Source organism: Elephantulus edwardii, unplaced genomic scaffold (assembly GCF_000299155.1).
Source record: "Elephantulus edwardii isolate Elephantulus edwardi_28Jun2011 unplaced genomic scaffold, EleEdw1.0 scaffold00132, whole genome shotgun sequence".
Classification (NCBI taxonomy): Eukaryota; Metazoa; Chordata; class Mammalia; order Macroscelidea; family Macroscelididae; genus Elephantulus; species Elephantulus edwardii.
In genome coordinates this window covers 8679740-8699836 of record NW_006399882.1, presented here as the reverse complement: position 1 = coordinate 8699836, position 20097 = coordinate 8679740, and the positions used below count along the sequence as shown (strand labels likewise).

Here is a 20097-nt window from a genome sequence, read left to right as displayed (position 1 = left end):
CGGGACGGGGCTCTGCCGCAAGGTCAAGCCGCGCATGCGCGGACCTACAAGCCCGCTGGGGTTGAGGCGAATGCTGCGGTTGCGCATGCGCACCAGACCGGCAGTGGGTCCTGAAAGGAGGGGGAATTGCCAAGACTGGACCCTGAGCTCCCCTGTGCTCCGCCGGCCGCCCTGGCCCTATTTAATTGAGCCAGCTTCCTCCGGTCATACTCTCCCAGCCACCAGGCGGCCAGTTCCCGGCCCTCGGCAAGCGACCCCGTACCTCCCAAGCAGCTCCGTACTCCACCGAGTCTCAGGATGTTGAGAGGAGCCGGATCGAATTGATTGAGGTCGAGCGCAGAATTATCGATGGAGACCCTATGGGCGAGACCATAGAGTGCGCGTGGTGGGGGGAGACTGGACGAGACCAAAGTGCTCAGGCGGGGAGTCGCCTGCCTCTTTCTTACCGCATAGACCCCTACCTTCCCCCCACTTTGGCATCCCTCCTTATGAAATGGCTGCCTGTTTTCCCGTCCAGACTCCCCAGGCATGGATGGCAGGCAGTGGTCGTTTTCGTAACCTGTCCCTAACACACACGACCTAAGACTAAAGAGTTGCCAGAAAAAGTGTACAGTGACTTTCGGATTTCAGGTAAGCAAGGAATGATTCTTTAGTATAAGTATAGGTATGCCCCAAATATTGCATCAGCTCAGCTCATTATCATTGAGGCAGAACCGACCCGTAGTTGACCCTCCAGCGGGTTTTTAGAGGCTTAAATCGCGGAGATTGTTCATTCTTCTCCCACCGATCAGCTGGTGGACTTGAACTGCTTTGTCTTTGGGTTGCGGGCTTAAGTCCTCACCCACTAGGTCATCAGGACATTTTTATACTGTTGTTTGTTGTTGTTATGTGCCGTCGAGTCGTTTGCGACTCATAGCGACCCCATGTACAACAGCCCTAAACCGTTCTCTATCCTGTGCCAATCTCATTGCCTCTGACACACCCATCCCGAGTACCCCAGTCACTGAAACAATCCACCTCATAGAGGGTCTTCCCCTCCTGCGCTGTCCCTCTTCTCTACCCAGCATGATGTCCCTCTCCAAGGACCAGTCTCTCCTTACAACATGTCCAAAGTATGTCAGACGAAGCCCCAGAATCCTTGCCTCCAAGGAGCAGCCTGGTTTAATCCTCTCTAGGATGAATCTGTTTGTTTTCTTGGCAGTCCATGGTACATTCAATACTCTTCTCCAGCACCACAGCTCAAAGGCGTCAATTCTCCTTCTATTCTCCCTAGTCATTGTCCAACTCTCTGATGCATAACAAGTGATTGCAAAAACCATGGCCTGTATCAGGCGGACCTTAGTCTCCAGAGAGACACTGAAATTAAAATTTAAGTGCTCTAATATTTATTATTTTGCTATATTTGGCAGCCCGGTTGTTCACAGAGTAGCACTGCTAAAAAAGGTTGGCAATTCAAACCCACCTAGAAACTCTTTGGCTGAAAGGCTTGGCAAAGTTACAGTGGTGACAATGACTTGACTGTTTCCCCTCCTCTAAACTGCACATATATCATTCATAATATGAACCATTTCTGTCATAAGGGGCGTTCTCTGAACTGTGGCCAGTAACACCTTTTGTCTCATATAAAATGAAAGGAAGACAAGCAGAGAATGGGGCCCTCTCTACCCCCAAGAAGACTCCTCAAGAGCAGAGTATGTCCTCTGCACTCAGGTGCCTGTAATGAGAAGCTTCTGACACAGGGGAAGGTCGAGATCCATGGAGACCGCACCAGATGCTGAAGGGAAAAAGGATCTTCCTCCAGGTCCAACAGAGAGAGACAGAGAACCTTTCCCAGAGCTGACACCCTAAATTCGAACTTGCAGCCTCCTAAACTGTGAGGGAAGAAGTTTCTACTTGTTAAAACCATCCCTTTGTGACATACCTATCATGTTGTTTCGTCCCATCTAGTCACCTGAAACTCATAGCAACCCTATGTACAAAAGCTCTGAACCCTGCCCTATACTGTGCCAGTGTCACTATCTCTGATACACCCACTCCCATTACCCCAGTTACTGTGTTAAACCATCTCATCTGAGGTCTTTTCCTGCTCTGTCCCTCCACTCTTCTAAGCATGATGTCCTTCTCCAAGGACTGGTGCCTCCCACCCAAAGTATGTGAGATGGACCTTCAAAGTTCTTGCCTCCAAGGAGAAGCTTGGTTTCACCCTCTCCAATACAGACCTATTTGTTTTCTTGACAGTCAATGGTATGTTCAATACTCTTTTTCCAGAAACACAACATAAAGGCATCAATTCTTTTTCTATCCCTTAGGTCGACTCTCTGATGCAGATCAAGTAATTGCAGGTGCCCCTTAGTCATTACACTGATACCATTACTCTTTAGGACTTTGGAGAGGTCCCTGACAGCAAACATCCCCAATGAAGTTCATCTTTTTATTTCTTGATTGCTGATGCCAAAATTATTGATTCTGGGGCCAAGCAAGCTGAAATATGTTGAGCTTCAAACCATATAGAAGAATACACATCCTTAACCTTCTCTAGCAAACACTTCAGGTCTTCCTCAGTTTCAGCAAGCAAGGTTGTGCCATTTGCGTATCACAGATTGATGATTAGTCTTACTCCAGTCCTGATGCCATATTCCTCCTCACAAAGCCCAGCCTCCTGAATGATCTTTTCTGCATACAGACATACTCCTTTCCTGATTTTGAACCATACAGTGTTTCCTTGCCTGTTCTGAGGACTGCTTCCTGGACCTGAGTATAGGTTTCACAGGATCACAGTCCAGTGTTTTGGATTTTCATTCTCTTCAAAGTTAGCCACAATTTGCTGTGATCCACATAGTCTTTGCATAGTCGATGAAACACTGACATTCTTCTGGTACTCTTTGCTTTCAGCCAGGCAATAATGGCAATAATGTTTCCAGTGTCATGGTCTCTTCTAAAACCAGCTTGTATTTCTGGTAGTTTCCTGTCTATATACTGTTCTAGTCATTTTTGGATAATCTTCAGCGGGATTTTGCTTGCATATGATATTGTTTGATAATTTCCACACTCTATCACACTTTTTTTTGGAATGGGAATAAATATGGATCAGTTCTAGTCAGTTAGCCAGGTAGTTGTCCTCTAGATTTCTTGCCATAACCCCGGGAGCATGTCTAGGGAAGCATCTGTTTGTTGAAATATGTAAATTGTTATTCCATAAGTCCCTGGGGCCTTGTTTTTTGCCAATTCCTTCAGAGCAGCTTGAACTTCTACTTCATCACCATCACCATTGCCTCTTGACCATATATTGTTTCATGAAATTCTTCTGTGTCAGCCAATTATTTTTGGTACAGTGGCTCTCTGTACCCATTCCATCTTTTTTTTTCACACTACAAAGAATCTTTACTTTTAAATGATTATCAGTACATTAAGTAATAATAAAGAACAAGTTCCCATATTCTGTTATCTAGTACCTTCTACTGCAAGAAGCTTAAGAGTAGCCCCAACTAGACTATTACAAGTACACTCTGCTTTTCGAAAATTTACTTTATGTCACCTCACTTTAACAAGAGACTTGCTTTAATACCTGTTTTCAAGAACTGAAATAAATCCAAAAGGGATTTTTGCTTTTATAGAAGGTGGCGAAAGAGTAAAACCAATATCCAGCCATTTGTTCTTGCCAACAATGCACACCAAGCATTTAGAGTGTTACCAAGCTTCTTCTCTGGTTCCTACACTCAGCATTTCAGCACTGAGCCATCAGTTCTGAACTGTCTAAACATTGTATTAATTTTCTTCTAGAGTTTATGTATTATTTCGTAATTTATTTTGGGGGTTGAGAATACTTAAAAATTTTCCCACTGCACCTTCATTTCATGTCATTTTGCTTTAGGAAAGGTGTCACAAGAATGCTCTGCTTTTGGACAGTAGAGAAAACTTCTATTCATTTTTCTAACAGAAAGTATTATTTTAAGGCTGGCTGCTGTTCAAACAAGTTAAAAAAAAAGCTGTTTACTACTTTTCCTTCAATAAAGCCCTTGACCATCAAGAAAACTTTAGGGAAATAAAATATTTAACCCATTTCTTTCTTCAAAGAATTGTTTTTCTTTTACTAGATATCTAAGAAAGAAGTCATATTGATATATGCTACTACACCTAAATGCCCAAGAAAATTGTTACGTTTATAATAAATATGATGTAGAAAGGTGAAATCTTTGGATAAACTCTAAATCGAAACAAAGTACTAGGTTTTGCTACTCTCCAAAAAGTGAAGAAATTTCCTATATAATATACAGAAATAATTTAATTCTTTGTCACAAGAAGAACGCTTTGCTAAATCTTATTCCATGTGAGAGCATCTAAAATGCCACAAAGCAGGTGTCTCCTTCTTCCCTATCCATTTATGTGGTAGTTTTCATGGATTTCGGGCCAGATGTCACAGAGCTCAAGAGATCATCCAGAACGTCATCCCTGTTCTGCTGGAAGTAGGTCTGGAGGATAGTTGTCTTCTCCTGGGTCTCCTCCTCCACTTCAGTGCTGCAATTACCATGAGATCCCAGAGCTCCAGCGCCCTTGGCCTTGAACTCTCCCTCCCTCTGCAGGCAGTTCTGTTCAGTTTCAGCTTGTGCTGCTGCTTTGGCCTGCTTCAGCCTCTGGTTCTTCAGCTTGTGGGCCTCACTGCACACTTCTCTGCAACTGCTACTGAATGCCTTGCGACTGACTCGCCATGGCACAAGCAACTCTAAAGCCAAGGCAAGCGGTCTAAATCAACTCCCAGCTTTCTACAGATCAGTTGATCCATCTGCCCAAAATCTGCCGTAGCTTCCTTCTTTTCATCCTTCTTGGATCATTCACTATTCTGCCCTTAGCATCCTTAAGTATTGCAGCTTGAGGCTTGAATTTGTTCTTTGGTTCCTTCAGCTTAAGAAATGCCAGGCGAGGTCAGCCGTTTTGATTTCCCGACTCCATCTCTGGTGGCCTAATGGTAAGAAGCTGCACTGTAATCCAAATGTGTGCAGTTTGAATCCTCCAGCTGCTCTGTGGGAGAAGGATGGGCAATCTCCTCCTGCATGATTATCTGTCATAGCAGCATTATATAATCAAATTGTTGTTGTTCATTGTGTTTGAGTCAAAACCTAGTCATAGCTGACCCTTCAACAGGTTTCCAGAGGCTATAGATCTGCACTGGGAGGAGAGTGCCCATATGTCTCACTCAGAGCAACTGGGGGATTCAGACTGCTAGCCTTTGCATTAACAGAGCAACTCCTTGCTGACTAAGCCACCAAAACCCCCTTGGTAACCATGACAGCTGTGAAAACCCTATCTCTCAGAGGGCAGGAAAGCATAGGATGGGAGGATGAATGGAAACAAGAATCACAGGGAGGAAGTGGAAAAGAATGTGGTTACATTGTGGGTATCATGATTAATGTAATAAACAAGATATGTATGGATGGTTGAATAGTAAACCAATGTGCTTTATAAACTTTCACTCAAACCACAATTATAAAAAAACAAGTGAATCCCCATGGTGCACATTAGGTTGCCATGTGTGGAAGACTCCATCGAGTCTGGTTTGGTGGTGGTTTTGCAATGAAGTCCTGGCCCTTTAATATGTGACCAAGCCAAGGGAGGGAGGGAGGCTGTGCAAAGATGGACCCATGGTGCCGCCTCCTTCCCTACGCTGGCCCGTCCCACTCCACACACATGCCCCCCCTCCCCGGTCCTCCTTCCAGGGAAAACAGACCTTGAGGCTGACTCTCCCCCAGGTTGTTCCCACAACATGTCTCAGGCCACTGCACCGCCCTTCCTTCCTGAGGCGGCTGGGCCGAGTCCCGCCCATGCACTCTGGTGTGGGGTGCCAGGCCTGTGCAGCCTGGGGACCTTCCTTCCTCTACCTTTAGCTCCCTTCATTCCTTCAGCCCAGTTGTTGCTGTTGAGTGGAGTAAAGTTGACTTCAGCCCACCGTGATCATGTGGAGGTGATAGAGTAGAGCTGCCCTGAATTGTAATGTTCTGTTAAAACTTTTTATTGTTATTTGAATCAGAGTTTACAGAGCAGATAGATACTCCATCCATGTGTGTGTGTTCTGTTTTATGACACCAACTGCAGTCCTCATATTGTCTCAGGCTGCTTCCTGTGGTCTCTCTGGTTCATCCCTCCATTGTCATTCCTGCCTTTGGTGTCCTCTGCAGGCAAATGCTCCTGACTGGTTGATTACTCTAAGGACTGTGTACCTCCCCAGTACTATTTTTCACACTGGGGCCTCTGAGTTGCCCTGATGGTGCATAGGGCAAAACACTCACCTGTTGACCAAAAGGCAGGCAGTTTGGCAGCCCCAGCCACTCCACAGGAGAGAGACATGAGGCAGTCAGCTTCTGGAAAGGTGACCCCCAGGGAAGCATCCGGGGCAGTCATAGGGCTGTGATCAGTTAGAGTCAACCAGATGACAGTGGGTTTAGGTTTGGGGAGGACTCCCATAGAAGATGATCTGGTGGCGTGCTGGTTATAGTACTCAGCTGCTAACTGGTGGTGGTGTTGGTCCGAACTCACCAACCACTCCTCGAGAGACCCAGGAGGCAGCTTGCTTCCCTGGAGACTCACAGGCTGGGAAGCACTACTGGCCATCCCGCCCCATCTCATGGTGTTTCTATGAATCAGACTGACTTGATGGCCACGGGGTTGGTTTGTTTGTTTGTTTGGATAAATGCTAGGTGCATGAAAAGAGTAAGGGGTAAGTAAAGTGCCCTAATCTGTTGTGTGTTAGGTTGCTAACTTTTTAGTTAGGTCAGTTGTTCAAATCCATCAGCTCTTCCTTGCTTCTGTAGAGATTTATAGCTTCATAAACCCCACGGGCCGGGTCTGCTGTGTCCTAGAGGGTCACTGTGCATCAGAAGCAATGTGATGCAGTTGGTCTGAGGGCTCTGATTCCTCTTCCCACCCTCCTTAATCTCTTTATTCTTCCTGAGCCTAGTGCCCTCAGACACCTGCAACTTCCCCACCAGCTCAGTTCATCTTGGCCTGGCTTCATGTGCCAGTGCCTACTCACGTATTACAGCCAGGTGTGATTTCGAAGTTTCTCTGCTCACCATCAGTCCCGGATGGCGCCTCCCACACACCGATGTTCTCTTCTCTCCACCACCCCCGCTCTAGCCCACACCACCACCCAGTGCCTGTGACAGCCTCTGAGCTATTCTCTCCGCCCCCTCCATCTGCCTCCTCCTACCAATCCACCCTGCAGAACATGCTTCTGAAAACCCAGCTCACACACTGCGAAGAATGTGATGCTGAGAACAACCAACCATACGCGCTCAGGGTATGGTGTGTGCCCAGGGACAAAGCTTAGAAGGCAGGAAGGGAGAGGAAAGAGAGATGAATGGAAATGGGAAACACAGAGAAGAAATGGGGAAAGTGCTGTTTCAGTGTATGGATTGCAGTCAGGATCATTAAATAACATCTGTATTAATTGCTGAATGAATCTTGATTTGCTCTGTAAACTTTGACTCAGATCACAACATTTTTTGTGTGTGTACCGTCGAGTCAGATCCGACTGGCACAGGAGGAGATTGCCCATTTTTCTTCAGTGGAGCATCTAGTGGATTAGAACAGCACAGTTTTGGGATTGCAGCGCAATTTCTTGCCACCAGGCCACCAGAGCTCCTACAGTAACAGTTTTTTTTTCTACAGTAACATTTTTAAAAAATAAAAACTTAAGGCAGGCTCTAACTCATCCCCATTGGAGGTCTTCAGGAGTCCTGTTACCTTCTGGATCCCTGGGCCTGGCAGGGTGGCCACTGCTGACCTCCACTTCTGTTTCAATCTCTTCTTCCTTAATGACCTGGCCTTCATACATCCCTACTTTGACTGGTGGATCAAAGTGACATTTTAAGGTCTTGTAAAATTAGTGTAAATTCAGAGTCATTGTCCAATAACCCTCCAAAAGTTTGATTACTTCTTTCACCCCAATGACCAGTCACTCTCTTGAAAGAAGAAGGGTCGGAAAAAAGATAAACAGTACACATTTTGGGCCATGTAGTGAGGGACACTATCCCTCTTGGGGTCGGTAAATGGCATCAAGTCTGGGAATTAATCGAGCATCCTCGACTCTGTTTTGTGGATCAAGCTAGAATGCTGTTTATCCAACCTAGAATCTCCCCACTTGTAAACATCAAACTAGTATCTAGTAGATTTCCCATCTGTTTTGCTCCAAGGACACCATGGCTAAGTAGCCGCTACCAGAAACCCCCTCCAGTCAGGCTGTTCTAAATCTACTGTCCATCATGGTAACCACATCCACCTTATCTTTAAGCTAGTAGATGTTTTTTTCTTGTTGCGAACCGTCGAATCAGATCCAACTGGCACAGAAGGAGATTGCCCCTTCTGCAGAGAAGCATCTGGTGACTTCAAACCTCACTTCTTCAGGATTGTAGCACAGCTTCTTGCCACTAGGCCACCAGAGCTCCCTTGGTAGATAATTTCTTAACCACTGGAGCTGAAACATTGAATGGCAACCTGTTTGTTGTTGTTATGCGCCACTGAGTCGCTTGCAACTCATAGCAACCTTATGTACAACAGCCCTAAACCCTGCTCTAGCCCTTGCCAATCTTACTGTCTTCGAGACGCCTATCCCCATTCATTACTCCAGTGATGGAATCAATCCATCTCATCAAGGGTCTTCCTCTCCTTCACTGTCCCTCCACGCTCCAAAGCATGACAGCCCTCTCCCAAGACTTTGCAACATATCCAAAGTATGTCAGACAAAGCTTCAGAATCCTAGCCTCCAAGGAGCAACCTGGCTTCACCCTTTCCAAGACAAACCTGTTTGTTCTCCTAGCAGTCCATGGTATATTCCACACTCTTCTCCAGCACCAAAGGTCAAAGGCATCAAGTCACCTTCTATCATCCCTAGTCACTGTCCAGCTCTCTGATGCATAGCAAGTAATGGCAAAGTCCATGGCCTGTATCAGGCGCACCTTAGCTTCCAGTCTGACATCATTGCTCCTAAGTACCTTGGAGAGGTCTCTGACAGCAGACTTCCCCAACGCAATTCATCTTTTCATTTTCTGGTACCAAGAGTGTTGATTGTAGAGCCAAGCAAACCGAAGCTGTCAACAGTCTCAATCTCTACACCATCTATCATGATGCTGCTAATCAGCCCAGTGGTGAGAGTGGACCCAAATCAATAAACTCATCCAATTTTCAGTTCCTTCCACCATTCTCTCACACCCTATGTAGCCACACCAACATACATTCTCCCAATTGCTAAGTAGCATAAAAATCAAGCAGTGCTTTTGGATCATACTTCACCTTTCCCTAGGTCCCAGTTTGTATCCTGTCTTTTGTCGTTTTCTGGGATTTGTCTCTAGTTGCAGATCCAGAAGCAAAAATGGGCGGTAGGGGTTCTTCTAGGAATATTAAGCAATGTTTTTCAGGATACCATTTTAGGCAATCCCCCAGGTGAAATCTTAGGCAGAGACTAGTTAATCTGGTTGGGTTAACCTTATCAGACGGGGGTCGGGTTTTGAGTTCTGTTCACAGGACTGGTCCCACAGAATTTGGAGGATCCATGTTCCCACCTTTCTGATTCTACCCATAGATCTCCATCTCAGCTTTCAGGATCCTATTTATTTGCACTCACATCCCTCATTTAACTTCAGCCACCATTCGAGGTTGGGATTTCAGCTGATGTTACAGTCTGGGCACTCTTCCTGTATGATTTTGTGTTTGGTTTTCCACAGTTATCAGCTCTGTTGCTATGAGACACAGGCCTTAGTAGGCACAGTGGCAGTTCGGATGTATGTTCTGAGGCAGGAGTTGTGACGTGGAAGCCTTGTGCTCATCTCTTTCTTTCATTACAGTGTAAGGACCAACCAACTGACTTCCTAGAACCTCTCATCCAGACAAATTAGAGAAGTGTCAAGCACGTGATCACTCAGAGCTCCTTCTCACCAATACCTCAGCTACTGGTGGTGATCTTTTAGATATTAATATTGATACTTAACACCATAGATTAACTGAGTCCTTTTTATTAATGGAGGGAGAGCCATAAGCATCAGTTAAACCAACCACTTAAACCATCCAGACTCAAAACCAATTTAGAAAATGTACTTGATGATTTTGTTTCTCTAGAATTACTCCTGTTACCACGTTTGTTTCGGCTATGTTCCCTAGTGAAGTAAACCCAGTGAGTTTGGATAATGGTGTTTGTAGGCAGGAACATGCACATAGGGTGTGGATCGGCCAGTTTTGCCACTCCACAACATTTAAATTGATCAAGTTCAATGGAAGACATTGGGAATATTATTATCAACAAGTTTTGGTGGCCTAGAGGTAAGGAGTTGCACTGCCAACCCAAAGGCACACAATTCCAATCCACCAAGGATTCTCCAAGGGAGAAAGATGGCCAATCTCTGGTGTAATTTACTGGCTTCTGGACATGTTTCAGGAGCAAAAAAAGACAATATACTGGGAAAGGTAGAGAGGGTCAGCGAAAGAGGAAGACCTGCAGCTAGATGGGCTGACATAGTGACTACAACAGTGGGTTTGACCATGGCAGCGATGGTGTAGATGGCACAGGTTAGGAATGGTTCCTACCTGTTGTTTGTAGGGTCGTTATGAGTTGTAGTCCACTGGATGGGACCTCACAACCGCAGCATCCACTTACTGATGAACATTGGGGGGTTTTCCAGTTTTTGGCTGTTACGAACATTCTCTGAACATTCGCAGTACTTCTATGAACATTCTTATTCAAGTTTTTGTTTGGCTATCTGTTTTCAAATCTTTGGGGTATATACCTACCAGGTGATACGATGTCAGTTTGAAGACTAAGGCGCACCTGATTCAGGCCATAGTCTTTTCCATTGCTTGCTATCCATCTGAGAGCTGAATAAGGATGGCAGAAGAAGAATTGATGCTCTTGAACTGCGATACTGGAAAACAGCACTGAATAGCTTATGAATTGCCAAAAGAACAGATATGTCTTGGAGAAAATGCAGGCAAAATATCCCTTTGAGGCAAAGATGACAAAGCTTCATCTCATATACTTTGCACAGAGGTTATTCCTTGAAGAGGGACATCATGCTTGGGAAGGTGGAGAGTGAATGAAAGAAAGGCAGACCCTTAAAAAGAAGGATTGACATACTGACTACAGCAATAGGCTCAAGAGTGTTAGAAATTATGAGGATGGCACTGGATAGAACAAGATTCAGATCTGTTGTTCATAGGTTTGCTATGAGTCATACTCAACTTGATGGCACCCAGTAACAACATGGTAACTAACTCTAGCCTGGAATAGTGGAAGGTCAGCAGAAGAGAGGGATGGGATAGAATGGGAAGATGGTGCAGGTTAGGGGAAGGTTTCAGTATGTTGTTCATAGGGTCACTATGAGTCGTAGTCGACTTGACGGTATTCAACAAGAAGAAGGCAACCTTAAAGGAGTCCTGGTGGCATAGTGAGTAGCATGTGCACTGCTATTCAAAAGGTCATTAGCAGTCTCCTCTTGTTAAGATTTACAGCCTTAGAAATCCATTGAAGGATAACCATGATTTAGAACTGGCTCAATGCCAGTGGATATGGCAACTCTATGGAGGCCTAGTTGTAAAGCAGTTAAAGCACTCTCAGCTCATAACTGAAAGGATGGGTATTTCAAACCCACAGCCACTCTGGAGAAAGATGAGGCAATCCACCTCCATGAAGATTTACAGCTTGGAAAACTCTGTTGTTAGGTAGTTGAGTCAATATGACTCCCAGTAATGTTATGAACAATAGATCTGAGCTTTGTGTTACCCTACACCATTTTTACAATCTGAACCATGTTCAAGCCCACAGTGACTACACTGTGTCATTCTCTCTAGTTGAAGGTCTTCCTCTTTTTCTCTGACTCTCTTTACCTTTCCCATCAGAATGTATTTTTACCAAGGACTGACCCCTCCAGACAACAATGCCTAGAGTATGTAAGACCAGGTTTCACCATCCTTGCTCTAAGGAGCACTCTGCTTGTTGTCCATGGGATACTGAATACTCTTTACCATAACCTCCATTCAAAGGCATCAATTCTGTGATATTTCTTATTCATTGTTCAATTTTCAGGTGCATGGCTTCCATCAGGTGCACCTTAGTCTTTAGACTGACGTTCTTGAAAACTGTAGGACAATTCTACTCTGTCCTGCACAGTCTGTAAGGCAGAGGACTGTTCTGGTTTGGGTAATTCTAGGAGTTCCTAAGAAACCCTGATGGTGCAGTGGACTATGTATTAGAATCCACCAGCCACTCTGGCAAAACAGATGAGGCAGCTAGGGATGATTAAAATTCTTAGCATTGGAGACACTCTGGGACAATTCTGTTGTCTTATATGGCAGGTATGAGTTGTAAATGACTGCATGGCAGTATTTAGCAGTCACTGGGTGGTGTAAATGCTTAAGCATTCAACTTAACTGAAAGGTTGTTGTTGTTGTTGTTGCTGTTGTTATGTGCCATCGACTTGCTTGCGACTCATAGCAACCCTATGTACAACAGCCCTAAACTCTGCTCTGTCCTGTGCCAATTGCACTGTCTCTGACACTCCCATCCCAATTACCCCAGTCACTGAATCAATCCACCGCATAGAGGGCCTTCCCCTCCTGCGCTGTCCCTCCAACCTCCCAAGCATGATGTCCTTCTCCAAGGACCGGTCTCTCCTCACAACATGTCCAAAGTATGTTAGACGGAGCCTCAGAATCCTTGCCTCCAAGGAGCCACCTGGTTTAACCCTTTCTAGGACAAATCTGTTTGTTTTCCTAGCAGTCCATGGTACTCTCAATACTCTTCTCCAGCACCACAGCTCAAAGGCATCAATTCTCCTTCTAGCCTCCTTGGTCATTGTCCAACTCTCTGATGCATAACAAGTGATTGCGAAGACCATGGCCTGTATCAGATGCACCTTAGTCTCCAGAGAGACACCATTGCTCTTCAATATTTTGAAGAGGTCCCTAACAGCAGACTTTCCAATGGCAATGCACCTTTTAATTTCCTGGCTGCTGGTGCCAAGACTGTTGACTGTGGAGCCAAGCAAACAAAAGCTGTGAACAATCTCAGTCTCTTCACCATCCAACCTGATGCTGCCAGTTGGTCCAGTGGTGAGAATCTTTGTCTTCTTGACATTGAGCCTCAATCCATATTGGAGGCTGCAGTCCTTGACCCTCTGTAGCAGGTGCTTCAGGTCCTCCTCAGTTTCAGCAAGCAGGGTTGTGTCATCCGCGTAACGCAGATTGTTGATAAATCATCCACCAATCTTGACCCTACATTTCTCCTCATAGAGCCCAGCCTCCCGGATAATCTGTTCTGCATACAGGTTGAAAAGGTATGGAGATAGGATGCATCCCTGGCGTAGTCCCTTCCCAATTTTGAACCATGCAGTGTTCCCTTGCTCTGTTCTGACGACTGCCTCCTGGTCCAAGCATAGGTTTCACATTAGCACAATCAAGTGTTCTGGGATTCCCATTCTTCTCAGAGTCAGCCACAGTTTGTTATGATCCACACAGTCAAATGCCTTTGCATAGTCAATGAAACACAGATAGACATTCCTCTGGTATTCTCTGCTTTGAGCTAAGATCCATCTAACATCAGCTACAATATCCCTAGTACCACGACCCTTCTAAGCCAAGCCTGGACTTCTGGCAGTTCTCTGCTGACATGCTGTTCCAGTTACTTTTGGATAATCTTCAGTAGAATCTTGCTTGCATGTCGGGTCACCTTTCTTTGGGATGGGAACAAATACAGATCTCTTCCAGTCAGTTGGCCAAGTGGTTGTTCTCCAGATTTCTTGGCACAACTTAGTGAGCACGTCCAGGGCAGCATCTGTTAACTGAAATATGTCAATTGGTATACCATCTATTCCTGGAGCCTTGGTTCAAATCTACTTGGGGGAGGGAGTCAAAATTAATTCAAGGGCAACTAACAACAACATGGTCATTCTGTGTTCACTTTTAAAAAAAAAATTTGTTTTATTATTTTTTGTGTGTGTACCGTCAAATTGGATATGACTGGTACAGGAGGAGATTGACCCTCCTTCTCCAGCAGAGCATCTGGTGGATTCGAACCGCATGCCTCTGGGATTGCAGTGCAGCTTCTTGCCACTGGCCACCAGAGCTCCCATGTTCACCTTTTTAAGGATTTGTCAAACAATGCTGGGCCTTTTGGCTACATCCTTCTGTACACTGTCCACAAGGGCCCTGCCAAGTAGGAACCCGAGTGGAGTTGGGGAAACAGTCTCTGAGATGCAGTCATGCATTCAAGGGAAACTAACATAGTGTCTAAGTAGTGAAATACAAATCACACCAAAACTGGACTGGAACATGGTAGGAAATGGCCTTTGTCCTGCCCTGTGTCCAAGTAGTGTTCATACCTCTTCCTTATGAGAGACCAGGCCATATCAGGTTCAAGGTCACTTCCATAAATGGAGGACTAGTGAGGCTGAGAGTGGACTGGCTCTTTGAACCCTAACCCTTGTAAGGGTGTCCAGAGGCCTTTCAGCACAAGAAGACTGAGAAGGAGCCCAAGATAGAGAAGGGTGAGGCCGAGTGAAGGGGCAAAGCTCCAGTTGTGTGGCCATGGACTCCCACCTGTTGCCCAAGGAAGGACCCTCAGCTTGCATATCTAGCGTCAGAAGACTGCTATTGTCCCCAGCCAGGGGACACTCACGAATTGTGCAAGGCCCTCAGCCAGCCCGAATTACCAAACGCCTGCGGGTAGGAACCTGAGACAAGAGCTTGTGCTGTGGCTGAGTCTGCCCCATGCAGCAAGCTTTAGAGGCCGTTTACAATCGCAGCGCAGCATTACCACAACAGTGCCACAAGCTCCGGAGCCAGGGGACCCTCGTCAGGTCCATTTCACGGAAGGAGCTTGAGGGGGCTGGGATAGCACAGGGGGAGCGCAGGTGGCGGGCACAGGCAGGTGCAGGAGTGCGGCCGGCCCAGCATCTGGGACGGACGCCAGCACGGGCTGCAGCGCGCTGCCTCCAGCAGTTCTGCTGGCTCAGCAGCCCTTCCTCCGGGACGTCCTCGGAGGCCCCCTTCCTGGAGGGCTGCCGAGCCTGGGCTTCTGCGTTCTCTCCAAGCCCCCGCGGCTCTGCTCGCCTCGCGGCCGGATCCTTGGAAACTCCACGCCGGCACCGGCCTCGCTCCTGCTGCCTGCGCGCATGCGCGCTTCCATCAACCGGGGCAGAAACTGCTGGCCCATTTTACAGATGAGGCCTCTGGGTTTTGGGAACTTGTCCACGGTCACTGGACCGACACTGGCTGATCTGGGGTCCCTGGCTCTCCTGCCATACTCTGTCCCATAAGGTGACGAGTATATACAGTTGCAGGCCAGATCCCACATCCCAGAATTCTCTGCCCAGCTTCCACAGTCCACTATTAGGGTCTTCCTAAACAGCTTCTTTTGGATCCATCCGCCTCTTATAAGGTTAATCCCACAGCAGACCGCTCACTCTGAAGTATGATGGGGATCCAGGGGTTATGTTGGTGGGTTACAGATGTTTCAGGGACTGGACAGAATAGGAGTGGGGTCAGTTCTTTCAAAAATCCTACACTTGAGCTGGACTTCTAGGTTACTGTTGGTCAGGGGAGAAGTTGGAACACATTTTATTTCACAAGTTTTGACATGATTTACATTTAAATATTTAGAAATTAACTGTGTGGACCTCCATTTATTCTTACCCCAGTGCCCAAAACCATTAGACAAAGACTGATGTCTTAACTCGTTAGGGGCGTGGAGTGGCCTCGGACTCACAGTGGCCATGTACAGAACGAAATCTGCATGGCTCTAGGTCACCTTCAGTTTCTGCTCTGCTCAAGCCGCTATGTCAGGCCACTTCATGAGGGTCTACCTCTTATTCACGGACACTCTCCTTCCCCAAGCAGGATGCCCTTCTCCGGGGCTGGCCTCTCCGGATAACATGCCCAGACCATGTAGGACGAAGTCTCACCATCCTCCACTCGAAGGAGCATCTGGCTGTGCTTCTTCCAAGACAGATTTTGTTCATTCTTCTGGCAGTCAATGAGATACTCAATATTCTTCGTCAACATCATCATGGTGGCTGAATTTAACCAATTCCAAAGAGCACTCTTCCCCCCCCTTTTTTGAATTTATTATTAATTTCAATGAAAATTTACAGAGACTTTGGATTTCCATTCATTCATTGTTGCACTTTTCTCCCCTCCCAACCCTCCCCCCTTGTACACTACCCTCTTGGAAAAGTAAAAGAAAAATTCACTGTTTTACAATCCCTCCCCCAGGTCCACTCCACTATGCAGCCTTCGCTCCGGACTCCTGTCATGACAAAAATACCTAATCACATATCCGTTTTAAACAGTTTTCTCACTCATCTGTTTCAATGCAGTATACATTATTTATCCCATCTTTCTCAGTCTCCCCCCAACCCCAATGTCAGTCCTGTTTTACAACAGTGACATTATGCAGTATTTGTCCTTTTGTGACTGAGATACTTCACTTAGCATAATGTCCTCCAGGGTCACCCATTTTGAATAATATTGCATGAGTTCCTTGTTTTTCAATACAGCGTAATATTCCATTGTGTGACTAGACCACAGCTTCTCTATCCATTCATTTGTTGATGGGCACTTAGGTTGTTTCCAACTCCTTGCTATTGTGAACAAAGCCGCAATAAACATGCATATATCTGATTGGATGTCAGTTATGGTCTCTTTGGGGTATATTCCCAGTAGTGGAATTGCTGGGTCAAATGGTATCTCTATTTGCAACTTTTTGAGAAAGTGCCATACCACCTTCCACAGTGGTTGCACCATTTTACACTTCCACTAACAGTGAATAAGGGTTCCAGTTTCTCCACAACCTCACCAGCATTTGTTGCTTGCTGTTCTGTTAAATTTTGCTATTCTGACGGGGGTGAGATGATATCTCATAGTTGTTTTGATTTGCATCTCTCTTAGAGCTAGGGATTTTGAACATTTCTTCTTGTGCTTGTTAGGCATCTGAATGTCTTCTTCGGTGAAGTGTCTGTTCATATCCTGTGACCATTTTTCTATTGGATTATTTACCTTTATCTTGTTGTGGTGCTCAAGTATTTTACAAATTCTGGATATAAGTCCCTTATCTGATATGTCATTACCAAATGCTTTTTCCCAGTCTGTGGCTTCCCTTTTTACCCTGTTGGAGAAATTTTTGAATGTGCATAGGGATTTGACTCTTAGAAGGTCCCATTCATCTGTTTTATCTTCTCCTGGCTGTAGGCAAAGAATACTCTTAAAAGCCCCCTGGAAGGTCAGCTGTGAGGCAGTTTTCTGAATTGATGTGCTGCCACACGGCTGGGCACTACAAGTACAGTGATGAACAGGACACAGCTGTGGTTAGCTTCTGTACAGATTGACAGCCTTGGAAAACCATATATAGTTCTTCCCTGTCCTGTAGGGTCACGATGAGCTGGGACTGAATCAATGACCATGGGATAGGTTTAGTTTTGGCCCTCATAGTGCAGAGGGAAAGAAAGACTCGAGATTATTACCATCTTCACTGCAGCGAGGTTCAAGAACTTACTGAGACCTGCTGCTCAGTGCTGTAGAAATATGACAATTGCTATTGTTGAACAAATGCCTACCTGATATGGCCCCATCCACACAATCTTTTCTGTGTCTGAGCCCACTGTTACAGCCACTGTGTCAATCCATCTTGAGTCTTTTTCTTCTTCACTGACCTTCTACTATCCAGCATGATTAGGCCTCATAATCTAAGAGGAGGTACCATTCTTAGCTCCATTTTGCACATGGGAAAGCCGAGACTCAGAAAGACAGTGTTACATTATCAATAAAAGCCAGAACAGGGACTCCAGAGTGTGTAATTTAGTTTCTCTGAGCCTCAATCTCTTTTTATCTGTAAAATGAGGACAATGAGTCCAACCTAGAGGGTGAATATGGACTACCTAAAAAATCTGTCTTGGAAAAGGTAAGAATACTTCTTTAAAAAGCCCCTTCATCTCACATACTTCTCACATGTTATCAGGAGGGGTCATTCGTGGAGGAGGACGTGCTTGGTAAAGTGAAGGGTTAGTGAGAAAGAGGAAGGCCCTCTATGAGATGAACTGGAGTGGGCTCAAGCCCAGCAGTGACTGAGAGGATGGTGGGCCAGTGGGTGCAGGACCTGGTGTTGTACGTAGGGTCGCTATGAATTGGAATGGATTAAAAGGCTCCAATAATAACAACAGGTGCCTGATTCTGGGATAAAGATGGGGAGAAGGGCCCTTGCATTTCAGGAGCCCTCTTTCAACATCCCATGGAAGACTTTAAGGGACACTCCATGAGGAAATGCTGGCTGCCTGGCTTCTTCCTCTTCCCCACCCTCCTCTTGGGCATGCCTGTTCAAGGCTGCAGGAGAGGGGCTTATCTTATCTGTGCCCCTAAAATTCTCCTAAAGAATCACATGCCAACCTACCCTCCCTACAAAAGAATAAACCATACTGAACTAGGATGCCACTCAGGCTGGCCTGAGCTAGCCCTCACCAGACATAGGTCAGAAGGTGGCACTCTAGGACGTCAACTTCTGTCAATCGAGGCTGTCCTGCTGGGGCTGTCACTGTGCGGTTGGAGCCTGGGCAGGTTCAGGCTGAATGACCCCCCTGAGTGGTACTAGGGGTGAGGAATGAACCCCAGTTGATACTGGAGCTGTGCTCCTGTTGAGCTGATACTGGGGAGGGGGCTTTGAGTTCTGATTGGTACTGGGTTTGATGTGGCTGAGCCCAGGTTGGAACTGAGGATAATGACTGAGCCCCAGTTGGGGTGGAGGGTTGTTATATACAAGATGGTGCTAAAGCAAGGGTTGGTGGTTGAGCCCACTTGATTCTGGGAATGGTGTGGAGCCCTGGATAGTTTCGGGATAGGAGTTGTGTCCACTTCAGAGGACCTAGGGATGGGACTTGAGTCCTTATGTGGGGTGTATGGGACTGAGCCCTATTTGATGGGCTAGTGCACCCTAGCTGGTGTTTGAGTCCCGCTTGGTGTTGTGGATAGGACGCTTCATGCTAGTCAGGGATGAGGGTTAAACCCTGCTTGGTGCTGGAATGGGAGATGAAGCCCTAGTCAGCTTTGAGATGAAGAACTGTGTCCTGGTTGGGGTGATGCTAGCTAGGCATAAGGGGGTGAGCCCAATGGTTTTGGAATGGGTTTATACCCTAGTTAGTGCTAGGATAGGGAGTGTACCCTAGTTGGTGTTGGGGATGGGAGATTTATCCAAAGGGGTGCTGGAGATGGGGGTGTATGCTCGTTGTTGATGGAGATAGGGGCATACCCTAGTTGATGTTGGGGATGGGGGGATGGGAATGTGCCCTAGTTGGTGACGTGGATGAGGTGTGTACTCTAGTTGATTTGGGGGAATGTGGTGTATCCTAGTTAATATTGAGGATGAGGAGTGTACTCTATTTTGTGTTAGGATTGGGAGTGTACCCTAGTTGATGTTGGGGGTAGAGTGTACCCTCGTTGGGGGTGGGGGGTGTACCATCCTTAGTGATGGGGAAGGAGGTGTACTCTATGTAATGTTGGGGATGCGGGTGTACCCTAGTTAATGTTGAGGATGTACTCTAGTTGGTGCTGGGATTGGGAGTGTACCCTAGCTGATGTTGGGGATAGGGGTGTACCCTAGTTGGCGTTGAGGATGCAGACTGTACCCTAGCTGGTATTGGGAATAGGAGACTGGATGCTAGTTGGTGTGCAGGATGGGTGTGCAGGGCTGCGCTTCAGTCACTGCTGAGTGGGGGCTGGGCAGGGGTTGGGGTTCAGATGGCAGCTGGGGAGAACCTTGTCCTGCATTGTTTGTGTTGAGCAGCGGAGGCTGCAGACGAAGAAGGTGCAGAGGGGGTGCGGGATCCCTGACACGGAATTCATTACCGGGAGATTCCTCTTCACAGTCCCTCCACACCTCCCACGGGAACCACGGGCCAGAAAAGTCTGACAGCCTGAGCTGGAAGCTCCAGTGGCAGGTGCCCGGGTCCCCGCCCGCCGCCCTCCGCCCCAGTCCCTCCCCCTCCCCCCAGGTCCCGCAGCCTCTGAAAGCCTCGCCCAGCCCAGCCTCGCAGTCAACGCCAGTCTCTTCCCGAGGCGCCCGCTGTCCCGCGCCCT

General features: G+C 46.6%; 1 pseudogene; it reads right to left on the bottom strand.

The window, feature by feature from the left end:
• Nucleotides 1-4371: 4371 nt before the first annotated feature.
• Nucleotides 4372-4707, bottom strand: LOC102854317 (annotated as a pseudogene).
• Nucleotides 4708-20097: the final 15390 nt, after the last annotated feature.